Below are 12,492 nucleotides of genomic sequence, written 5' to 3'. Positions count from 1 at the left end.
CCGGGATTCTCGTCCACGCGCCTGACACGGACAAAAAAGCTGCTCTGCGAAGTGTCGTTTCACTTTCATTCATTTAATTATCTTTTACCGACAACACATCATCACTCCGATAAGGATGGATGAATGAACAAGTGTTGATAAAAAAGGCTTCGCCATGGGATGGTATTCAATAACCACCCGCCAAAAAAGGTTCCGCCATGGGATGGTTGTCAAAAACCACCCGCCAAAAAAGGCTCCGCCATGAGATGGTTTTCAATAACCACCCGCCAAAAAAGGCTCCGCCATGGGATGGTTTTCAATAACCACTCGTCAAAAAGGCTCCGCCATGGGACGGTATTCAATAACCACCCGCCAAAAAAGGCTCCGCCATGAGATGGTTTTCAATAACCACCCACACAATTAGGCTCTGCCAGAGGACTCTTTTCGGTAACCAAACGTCCAAATAGGCAATGCCAAATGATGGTTTTCCATAACCACCCACACAATTAGTCTCTACCAGGGGACGGTTCAGTAACCAAACGTCCAAATAGGCAATGCCCAATGATGGTTTTCAATAACCACTCACACAATTAGTCTCTGCCAGAGGACGGTTTTCAGTAACCAAACGTCAAAATATGGAATGCCAAATGATGGTTTTCAATAACCACCCACACAATTAGGCTCTGCCAGAGGACGGTTTTCAGTAACCAAACGTCCAAATAGGCAATGCCAAATTATGATTTTCAATAACCACCCACACAATTAGGCTCGGTCAGAGAACGGTTTTCAGTAACCAAACGTCCAAATAGGCAATGCCAAATGATGGTTTTCAGTAACCAGCCACTAAAGAGGCTGCGCCATATGACGATTTTCAATAACCAAAGGTCAAAACAGGTCGCGCCAGACAATGGTTTTCATTAACTACTCAATACAAAACAAGCAGCTAGAATACGCACAAGCTGTCAAAAGCCCATGATAAGTCCATAGTCCCCCTTTCTTCAAAAAGGGCAACTACGGGCTAGGGGGACTTGTAGAGGCAGGGTACTGAACCCACCTCAAATTAATATAACACCTGACAGGTGGATAAACTGTGCGCTAGGCGGATAACATGGCGCCATAACCATAGCCTAATAAAAGCGGATAAACTGTGCGATAGGCGGACTGCATGGCGCCATAACCATAGCCTAATATAATAAACATTCCTTGACACCTCGGGAATGGTAGCGCTAAGATCTCCACCAGCATGAGACAAAAAGAAAGAATTTACATCGGGAATATCACCCAACCAATGGAGATTGAACAACACACAAAGGATGGTACAAAATAGTACACCACGTCAATGTCAAAAGGCCATGATGTCCACCAACCTCCACAACCGTACGAATGGAGAATATAATTGGTGGAAAGGCTGACAAGGAGGCAGTTGGCCATACTCTCTCCTCCGGCTATAAGTACCAACGTATTTCCAAACGATAAATGATCCACGATCCAATATTATAACTCTCTCTCTCTCTAAATACATTCCCATCTCATTACCAAATACTGATTCTCACGCCGGAGGGTGGTTACGAGATAATCCCCCCCCCCCCCCCTCTCTCTCATTACTCGTAACGAGCTCACGGTGTTCTATTTCGCAGGATATACTCATCTGCGCCAAGAAGGATTATAACCCATCGTGTGAAATACTTAACCATTACCCTTGGACTAACTTGTTAGACCTAAGGGGTGGATTTTTGTTTCTTCAATATTAATAACATTAAAATTAAAAAGAAAAGATATTATAAATATTTACAATTAATACAAAAAAAAATAAATTAATAATAGCTTAATAGATTTTAATTTGCTATGTGTAGTTTAGAGAGATGTACATTCAATAAAAATGATATAGAGGCCAGAGTGGTATATTTAGCAACACTCTTTTATAACTTTTAAATATTATTATTATTAAAATATCTTATTTATGAAACTATTCATCATTTAAATTTATTTTTTGGATTCTAAAATTTTAAATTTGCTGTGAGGAATTTCAAAAACAAATTCAAGAAAAATCATCCAAAATTAAAAATACATAAAACTCGAAAATAAACCAACGATACAAATAAACAAATCATCCTCTAACCATCCTCACCTTTGTTCCAAACACTAAACCGAATAAGAATACAAGTTAGTCAACAATTAAGAAAAGTACAACCGAGTCAACTCACGCCTTCTTCGGCCTCCCTCTTCCTCTCTTAGCCGGTGCCACCCCGCCATCCTTATTGATGGCAGGTGGACGGCCCCTGCCACGGCCTCTGCCGGAAGATGTCCCGCCTCCTTTACTCTTCTTTTCAGCAAAACCGTTGGCATCCGAGTCACTTTCATCTTCATAATTGTTTTCTTCAGATTCTGAGTCCGAAGATTTCTTGGATTTCTTCTTCCTTTTGTTTGGTGTTTTTGAGGCAGTAGCCGCCTTTCGGGTGGTGGTTTGTTTGGCGGCCGTGGGTTCGGTACTAGGTTCTTCAACCCCTTCACCCGCGGGTTTTCCATCATATATTTCAAGCTGTAAAGAATTAAGGTTTAGGGGTATTCATAAACTGTAGAAAAACTGAGCCGTTTAAACAGAAGCAAATTGGTTGGTTTGGCCTGTTTTGAGATTTATACTGAACCATTTAAACAGTAGCAAATTGGTTGATTCAGCCCGTTTTGAGATTTATATGGTTCGGTTTTGACGGTTTGGCGCTTTTATGTTCCACCGTTTGGTTATGAGTGTGCATGAAATTGAAAAACCCGAACCAAGACAAAAACCGACGATTTGGTTTAATGTTTTCATAAAATGATTTCCGTTTTTATTACCGAAAAGAACCAAATTTATGGATTTCTATATGTTATTTTGGATCTTAAGTTGTTAAAAGAATTCTAACAGTGTAACCCAAATATTTTAGGCCCAAATGTATAACGATCATTTAATCATTAATTAACAAAAAGATTTGAGGCCGAATTTATTATTTGGCTATAACTTTTTTGTCCCGAAAATTTTGAAGCCTAAAACCGAAACTGAACCGAACTCAATCCCAAATCCAAAATTTTGAAAACAAAGGATTTTCAGAAACTCAAAAAACCAATATTTTGATTTTTGGTTCAATCTGAGTCCAAGCTGACCTTGATTCCCCTATAGTTCCAGCCGGGTTCAGAACTTAAAAACTGGCAGTGTAAACCAAACCAGCCGTTTAACCTTTATATTTATACTTTTACATTTTTGGAATAAGAGTAATGTATATATGATATATTCACGAACACTGAACCATCTTTATCATTTAAAATAACAATAAAGATGCAAAATACTGACTTTGGAAATTAGAAAATAAAAGAGAAACTGGTGCCATACGTTAAAACTTAAAACCAGTGAGTACAAGTCCGGCAGGTTTGCCATTTCTAGAAATCGTAAGATTGATTCAGCCCAGAACTTTCATTGAAACAGGCCGGCGGGTCAGACTTGGAACAACCTTGGCCCGCTTTAACTCCATTTGTCCTTTTAACTAATTATTTTGGATTTTACAAGTTTGAATAAAAACACGACCCACTATATATTATTAGCTTCATTGGAACAAAATACACAAATTAAAAGACTACAACATGAAGTTTACCTGATCAAGTTGACCAACGACATTCGTCCGATCAACCACCACCAAAGAATGAGCAAAACCGCATGCAACACTGCAGGGCAACGATTAGGGTCTGGATAATTAGAACCAGAAAATAATGCTTGGCAAATTTCAATTCGTTAAGAAACATAATAAGTATCTCAAATTACTAAATTAGGATAAAATCGTAACCAGAGTACTTACTTTAAAACATGCATTCCTTCAAGGGCGTCTACCTTCTTTGGGATAGAAGACGATCTGCCAAATAAAAATTTAAACAAATTTACAGCCGTTTGAAGATGGAAAATCACACAGTGAAAGTGTAAAACAAAGTAGCATACTTCTGCTGGTGGGGTCCATATCCGAGCTCACCAGATTGAGCGTGGCCCCAACTTATGCATGAGCTATCTGCACCCACAAAGTGGTGCATACTGCCTGAATCCATGCAACGTATGTTCCAACCACTACGCACAAAAAGCCACGTTAAATCTTTACTTGCCTATAATTATGTGATAAGTCCATGTAAAAGGCACTTGGGCCTTGGGGAGATAGTTAATTGTCTTGCAAGTTGCAAGTTGCAAGTATTACAAATAAAATTTTAGGTTACAATTTTATTAACCTTGATGTTGAGAAAATCATGTTGGTTTAAATCATTAAACCTGAACACAACCCATATAATTATGGGTGTAAAACACATCAACCCGGACCCAGACACACTTAAAAACGTGTTACCTGAACACGGCGCAGGCTCATTTTAACAGTTTACCTAAATGATTTAAACGGGTTGACGAACTAATATCGTATTGTAAACATATAAAACGGGTTGGCGTGTCAACTTGCTTAATTAAACATGTTAGAAACTAAACAGGTTAATCAAGTCAAACCAAGCACGGCTGTTAAACCCACTAATCTTAACAAGTCAAACGAGTTGGTGGGTTGTAAAAAATGAGTCAATGGTTAACCCGGCATACGCGTCGGCCTGTTTAATAAACGGATTAGGAAAGTTAAACAAGTTGACCCGAACATGACCCGTTTAGTTAGAAAGAAGGTAAAAACCTGAGATCCATGAGAGGTTTAGGGTACATCCAATCATCACCCGTGTTCTTAATCTTGCCCCACATGTACATCTGCCCTCCACCTGAACACACAAATTTATCATTCACAAGAACCCAAAAACCAACCTAACCATCTAAGATGTAAATATGAAACGCACTACTATAAACATATTTAACATGTGCAAAAGAGAACAATTTCTGCATACCAGCAGTAACACTAGAATTAACAGACCAGCAGACACGACTGCACCCGGAGGTACAAGATTGTGTTTTGTGAAAACATCAAGGCGGCGAGGGCTAAACTCGTCCTTTTGCTCCCTATGCCCAAGCCTGTTATATCATAGTACAAGTTCGTGTCAAAACATCATAAAAATTTTTAAAAAATACATATTAAAATAAGTTATAAGTTAAAAAGGTACTAACCTTCCATATCCTCCAAAGCCCCACCTACAATTGATAAAAAGACCACAAATTAATTCACTAATGAACACTTCTATTTATCAAAAATTTGTAACCATGCAGAAAAACTTACGTGTAAACATGACCGTTTGAATCCACAGCAACTAAACGTAAAACCATATTAGAAACAAAAGAATTATAACAAAAGTAATAAAAAATTGAAAATAACCTGTATGGTTCGATCCACAAGCCACTTTAACTATGGTTTCATTAGCAAAAGAAGCAATAGCCTTAGGGCGCGGTTGAGCCTCGTAAGCAAGTCGTACAGAGCTATCTTTTGTATTATACTGTAAACAAAGAATAATAATTTATCTTACAAAATGTACATTTATGATCTTATAAATCTTTAAAATTAAAAGGTGTGGCAAATATGTTATTGAGCATACCAGAAATCTTTAAAATTAAAAAGTGTGGCAAATATGTTATTGAGCATACCTCATTATCGGTTCCGTGTCCAAGTTGACCATATTGTGGAAGGCCAGCCGTTCTACAGATCAACAAACAATATAAAGTTAAAAAAGTAATATTCCAAACATAAACAACCGAATTTACAATCATGATAAACTTTGGTTCATGTAATTTCAAGTCCAAAATTGGCCAAAACAAGGATCTGTGGAAAGCTTATATGTAAAACAGATAGAACAGTAAACAAACAGAATGTTCACTAACCGTTCGGCGGGAAGTTCGTTTAGTCAATAAACGACCAAACATGAACACGTGTCTAGTTCATTCATATATGTTTTTAATATACGTTCGTATATTCATCTAAATTGTTTAGGCCCATAACGATTTATCTAGTTTTAATAACTTTTAGGCCCGACACACTTACTTAATATAAATATGATAAACATAAATAAATATTAAATAAAAATGTGTTGACCATACAATATAGAAGTGCCTTCATTAGGAGTCAACCATACAGTAAAATCAGCTCCACATGCAACATTCGTGACATCAGATACCAGACAACGCACCGGATACAACTCAATTTCTACAAAAGAAAGTAATCAACTTTATAATTATGTTCTTTGTACAATAATTAATATATTTAACTAACTCACCATTTTTCACTGAGCCTGAACCGAGCTGCCCGTGTTTGTTCCAACCAAAAGCCAAAGAGAGACCGTCTTCGGTTACTACAACCGTATGGGCTTTCCCGCTCCCTGCTTTAACAATTTTGTACCTGAAATTTATAAAATAAAATCAAGAACTTTAATGTTATTTCATGAATTTAAATTTGTTTAAATACAATTTTGACAAGTATGTGTATATGTAAAAACGATATCAAGCATTACTAGTAGAGTTTTAGATTATATTGTTCAGATTTAAACACGTACTAAGCCCACTATTTAGGAGACAAAAAATAGGTTTTAGATAATCAGTTTCACCTGACTAGTCAACTACAAATCCCGTCTCATAAAACTTCTGTTTTTTAAAATAAAAAAAATGGCCTTTATCCTGTCATTTTATTAACCATCTCGTTAAATTATAAAATGTTCTTGCCAAGCATTCAAACTAGGAGAGTGCATGAAACCGATAAAAATGACCTGCAACCAAAATAACGGAATCCAAACAAAAACCCAAAAACCGTACTTTCTGTTCAGGTTTGGTTTAGCACGAAATTAAAACAGAATAAACCAAACCAAATCTATGAATTTTCATTTTTAATTTTGAGCATTATGTAATTTATAGAAAATTATCAAATTTTACCTGAACATTTAGCCCAAATGCATAGCAATCAACTAATTATTAGATTAACAAACAGATTTAGGCCCTGAGTTTTAGGCCTAAATTCATTAATTTGAGCAAAAATAATTTCGGCGTAAAAGTTCCAAGCCCAAATGGTGAAACCAAACAATCCGACACAAAACAGTTTTACAAAAATCAAAAACCAAATTTTTGGTTTTTGGTTCAGTTCAAGCCCAAAACCAACCAATGCATACATCTAATTCAAACTTTCGATTCTTACAACTTAAAAACAAACACTATCTTGTACAACCCATTTTTATCATCTGAATTAGGGGCGAGCAAACAGGTCAGACCCGACACGGACCCGTTGTTTAGTGGTATTCTCTCAACCCGGGACCCAACTCTATTGTAAATAACCGAGTCTGATCGGCTAGGGTCTCGCGTTAAGAGAAAATGGTCAGACCCATGAGACCCGACCCGCATCCTTTTAATAGTATTCTTAGAACTTGGGAACCGACCCTATTTGAAATAACCGGGTCCGGTCTTGCGAGTCTTACCTGGTTTATGCTCACCCCTAATCTGAATCAACCGATTCAACATCACATAATCACTTTCAAGGCTCATAAAACAAACCCATAAGCGAAAAAAACAATCTAAAATAATAATAAATAAAAAAAAATACTGACGAAGCAAGTGCAGAGACTACAGTGGGCCTATCGCGTTGAATCTGATCACCATGTCCAAGCTGCCCCTTCTGCAAACACCAATTATTTACAGAAATAAGAACTTTAATTAATAATAAGAAAACTGAATCTTTGATGCAAGTAACTTACATCATTTCGACCCCAAGTATAACAACGTCCATCAACATCCACAGCAACACAATGACAAGATGCTACAGAATAATACCAACAAAAATTAATATAAAAAAAGAGCAAAACGACGACGTATCAGTGAGCAGAAGTCAGTGACTGACCACACCCAGACGCCACAAAGCGAATGTCAACGCCGACGAGTGGGCGGAGGCGCGTGGGCGAAACCAAGTTAGTTTCCGTCGAGCCTTTCCGGCGGCCAATGGTGTCCCACGCCGTCGTGCCACTGAACAACAGCTCTCCGCCCTTCACTTCGTCGTCTTTCTCTGCCGCCGCCGTCGTTGACATCTCAATGGAGATTAGGGTTAGTGAAACCCTAATTAAATTAAACAATTGGGGGAAATGAAATGAAAAAAAGACAGAGAAAGTGAGGATTGGGGTTCGGATTTCAATTCCAAATCAATGTATGTATTTGTTGTTGCTTTATTATTATTATTAGTTATCTTTCTTTCAAGTGTTATTTTATTATTATTATTGTTGTTATTATGCATTTCTGGAGATACCTGGAAGATGACTTTAGGAAGATTTTTGAAGAATTTTTTCGCTCTGGGTTGATAAGTGCAGCTTGATGTACTTTTATTACTTTAATTGCAAAATCTAAAACCCCGGTAGGTCTTAAAGATTATAGACCTATTAACTTAATAGGTGTGATCAGTAAAGTTATCTCTAAGGTGCTGGCAGTTAGATTGAAGAAGGTTATTGGGTTGGTGATTTCGGATTCTCAATCAGCTTTTCTGAAGGATAGGTATATCTTGGATGGGCCTTTAGTGCTAAATGAGATTGTTGGGTGGGTTAAGAGGACCAAGCAACAGGTGTTTATGTTAAAGATTGATTTTGAAAAGGCCTATGATAATGTTAGTTGGAGTTTTCTGCTCTCTATTATGTCTCAGATGGGGTTCCCGATTAGATGGTGCAATTGGGTGAAAGGGATTCTTATGTCGGCTCGTTCAACGGTGCTGGTTAATGGCTCTCCCACTTACGAGTTTAAATGTCAAAAAGGTTTAAGCAAGGAGACCCGATCTCTCCTTTCCTTTTTCTTATTGTCATGGAGGCATTGGCTTGTATGATTGTTCGAGCCGTTGATATTGGTATGTTGGAAGGGGTGAGCGTGGCTAGTGGGGCCCGGTTGTTTCTCATATGCTCTACGCGGATGACGCCTTGATCCTTGGGAAATGGAGTAAGGAGAATGTGGAAAATACTAATCGGCTTCTTCGTGTTTTTTTACTTATGCTCGAGTATGACAATTAATATCCATAAGTCTGTTTTATATGGCTTGGGAGTGGGGGATACGGAGGTTAATAGTATGTCGAATGTGTTGGGATGTAGAGTTGGGAAACTTCCTTTTGTTTACCTTGGGATAAAGGTCGGGGCTAATATGAATAGAGTTTCTAATTGGGAACCGGTTGTAGATTCGATTCGGAATAGATTAAAGTTTTGGAAAGCTAAACTTTTATCTATGGGAGGTCGCCTTACGTTAATTAAATCGGTGCTTTCGAGTCTTCTGGTTTACTACCTATCCATTTTTAAAGTTCCTTTGGCGGTAGTGGAGGATATGGAGAAGATGATGAGAAAATTCTTGTGGACCGGGTGTAGGGATGGTAGAGCGCTTCATTGGGTTTCTTGGGAAAAGGTTACTAGACCTAAAAAGAATGGCGGGTTGGGTGTTTCCAAGATTGTCGACGTTAATACGGCTCTTCTTGCTAAATGGGGTTTCCGATTCAAAAGTAGCAAGGCTGGATTGTGGCGTTTGGTTATTCAAAGTATTCATGGGGGAAAGGATGATGGTCGTTTCTTCCTTTAAAAAATATGTACACCGGGTGTTGGAAAAATATAGTGCGTCTGTTGGATAGTTTGGTGGTTAGCGACTCGTCTTTTAAGTATTGTATCAGGGGTAATTTAGGGAATGGGGCTGGTATAAAATTCTGGAAAGACTTGTGGTTCGGCAATATTCTGCTTATGCTTCGATGGCCAACTCTTTATGCGCAGGATAAGTTTAAAAATGCTGCAGTGAACGATCGGCTTCTGCAGGTTGGAAACCAAGCTGTTATTGCTGATTCCTGGACTCTGAAGACAGATTCTGTGGCGGCGATTTCTGAATTTCAAGACGTCTTGTTTGTCATCTCCCAAGTTCAGTTCAAAGAGGCTGCAGATAGTTGGAGTTGGGCTCCGAATAAGGATGGTTTATTCTCATTTGCGGAAGTTAAGAAATGGCTTATTAAAGATTGTTTTCCTCCTTCGATCCAGTGTATGAAGTGGGAGAGTTGGGTCCCTTTGAAGGTTAACATTTTTACTTGGAGATTGGAGTTACACCGCATTCCGACTCGAATGGCGATTCTGAATAGGAAAGTAAATATTCCAGATCCCTAATGCCCTTTGTGTAATGCTATAGACGAAGCAGGTACCCACCTTATGATCAATTGCGGATTCTCTTTTGGAGTGTGGAATAACATATGGAATTGGTGTAAACTGTATGGGTGGTGGCCGGGTTCGATATCCGAGTTGTTGGAGCTGCAAGTCGTGGTTAATAATTCTAAATGGGAAAGGAAGATATTGCGAGGCATTATTATGATTACTTGTTGGATGATATGGAGGGAGCGAAACAAAAAGGTCTTCCAAAATTCGACACCTCAAGTGATGGAGATAGTCGCTAGTGTGAAGGCTTGTTCCTTTTTTTGGTTGAAATATCGTTCTAGACTTAAGGATGTTGATTGGATTGAATGGGTTAAATACCCTATGTATATGTTGTAATTGGTGTGGCGGTCTTGATTTGAGGCCTTGCCGTTTGTTAATGAAATTTTCTGTTAAAAAAAAAATTATTGTTATTATGTTTTAAATTTTTTTATTTCTTTTTTTGGAGGTCATTGTCAGGAAGATTGTGCACCCCTTTTTTTTCTCCAATTAGGGTTTAACTATGTTATGTGTGTATGGGTCACTTCCGCAGGTTCTTTCTTTTTTATGGATGGATGGATGGATGGATAGATGATGCCTTTGGTTTGGTTTGGCCCACTAGATTCATGTTTTTAAGGTTGTATTCTTCTTTCTTTCTTTCTTTCTTTCTTTCTTTTTTTTTTTAACTTTGGAGGCGTTTGAATGGAAATTAAAATTGGTATTTTGTATTTTAGGTTTGTTTTGGAGATTGATTTAATGAGGGAAATGAAAGAAATCGGGTGGAAGCCGGGAAAATCGCAAATTATTAATATAACAATTGACAAGTTTGGTGTCGCCGAGGGTATCATATTTATCAATTGTTTTTTTTTCTTTTAAGTTTATTTTTTCTTATTGTTTTTAGTTCTAGTATCGTAGCGAATAACAGAAGCCGACCAAACGTCAATTTTGTAGTTTTTATTTGATTGACTTCCGGTACCGTAACAAACATGATAGAAACCGAATGATTCAGCCTAGACTCATCGCCTTAACGTCCGGGACCGACAACGCTTGAGTTTTACTAACACCCAAGTTTACCAATGGACACCACCGATTCGTGCACCTCAATATATATATTATCCATTTTTTTGCTCTGGTACCATAACGATAACTAATTGGTTGGCGATATTTTTCTAATATCCTAACGAGTGTCACGGAAACTGACCGCATTCACGTAGACTTGCCATATTTTGTTTTAAATCTGGTACCGTAACACATGTAACGAAAACCAACCGAATGCTGGTGTTTTTTTTGTTTTAGCTCTGGTATCGTAATGAACGTGACAGAAATCAGTCGAATTTGCGTACACTCACTGTCTCAACGCTCAAGATCAACAACACTCAGGGTCTTCCCAACGTCCTGGTTTTACTAACCGATACCACCCATTAGTCTATCTCAATTATATATATTTTTTGTTTTATGTTTAGGTTTTAGTTCCGATATCCTAACGCATGACACCGAAACCGATTTAATTCGAGTCGATCACCTCATCATCGGGACTGACGACACTTGAATTTTACCAACCTGCCCGGCACAACGCGCCGGGTAAAACCCTAGTTTAAGGAAACAAATAGAGATAAAATGTGAGAAAATTGATGTTTGTTTAGATCGAACCAAATTAGAAATATTTGGAGCAACTGGTTTTTAAGCACGTAAAAAAACATTCTTTCAATTCTTTTTCATTTTCTTCAAATTCAACATGGTAGTTAATCATATATTTCATTCCCCTCCTTTTTTCCTCTCATTAATTCCCTTTCTTTCATTCTTTCTTTTCTTTTGTTTATTAAACTCGAGCTAGTGGTTGAACATATGGTAATGTATGAGGTTCGGTAAATGGTTGAGTAACTTCTTGTGAGGTAGTCAGGTGGAGTTGAGTGTGTTAGCAATTAGAAATATGTTTAACTATTTAAGACACGATAAGAAATGTTAATAAAAAAATGCAGTATGTGATATTTTTATTTTCTTAAATAATTGAAATTAATAGGAGAGACGCCATAATTATTCCTTATTAGTACGTAAAACTTAAATATGTTTTATAGTCATGACATATAAAGTAGTTAAACGAGTCATATTCATGTTTGATACTTGTGTTAAGCATGTCGTTTATAACCCGTTAAGACACGAATTGCAAGCTCTAAAGATAAGTAGTGAAAAGGTTACCAAAAATTGCCACAAATTGAGCATTGGTGGCATTGAGTAGCGGTGGGATGGTGGCGTTGGCAAGTGTTACACAAATGATGAGTCTCAGTAAGGTCTCTTGTTGGATGGAGATTGGGTTGTTTGAGCTTGAGGTGTATTTGAGTTAGTTAAGGAGAAACTTTTTATAGGTGGCTTTGCTTTTCTGTCTACGGTTTGAGAATGACTCGGCCTTGACCTCCTTTGGCGGTTCGGTTG

The 12,492-nt window shown here is 37.7% G+C and overlaps 1 pseudogene across 1 annotated transcript; it reads right to left on the bottom strand.

Moving 5' to 3' along the window:
* Positions 1-2,012: 2,012 nt before the first annotated feature.
* Positions 2,013-8,066, bottom strand: LOC143555299 (uncharacterized; annotated as a pseudogene). The gene is made up of 15 exons (XR_013139178.1): positions 7,779-8,066; positions 7,636-7,697; positions 7,489-7,556; positions 6,175-6,296; positions 5,999-6,104; positions 5,549-5,600; positions 5,283-5,400; positions 5,187-5,217; positions 5,078-5,101; positions 4,861-4,984; positions 4,656-4,737; positions 3,941-4,063; positions 3,804-3,857; positions 3,603-3,672; positions 2,013-2,518 (listed from the first exon to the last, which is right to left on the bottom strand). The product of XR_013139178.1 is annotated as an uncharacterized LOC143555299 (transcript).
* Between the last annotated feature and the right edge of the window lie 4,426 nt (positions 8,067-12,492).

The sequence above is a fragment of the Bidens hawaiensis genome, unplaced genomic scaffold (assembly GCF_021521415.1).
Source record: "Bidens hawaiensis isolate Kalapana, Puna unplaced genomic scaffold, B.hawaiensis_p1.1 tig00018037_1, whole genome shotgun sequence".
In the NCBI taxonomy this organism is placed as follows: domain Eukaryota; kingdom Viridiplantae; phylum Streptophyta; class Magnoliopsida; order Asterales; family Asteraceae; genus Bidens; species Bidens hawaiensis.
Note: the sequence above shows the minus strand (reverse complement) of the source record. Positions and strands in the feature narration are given on the sequence as shown.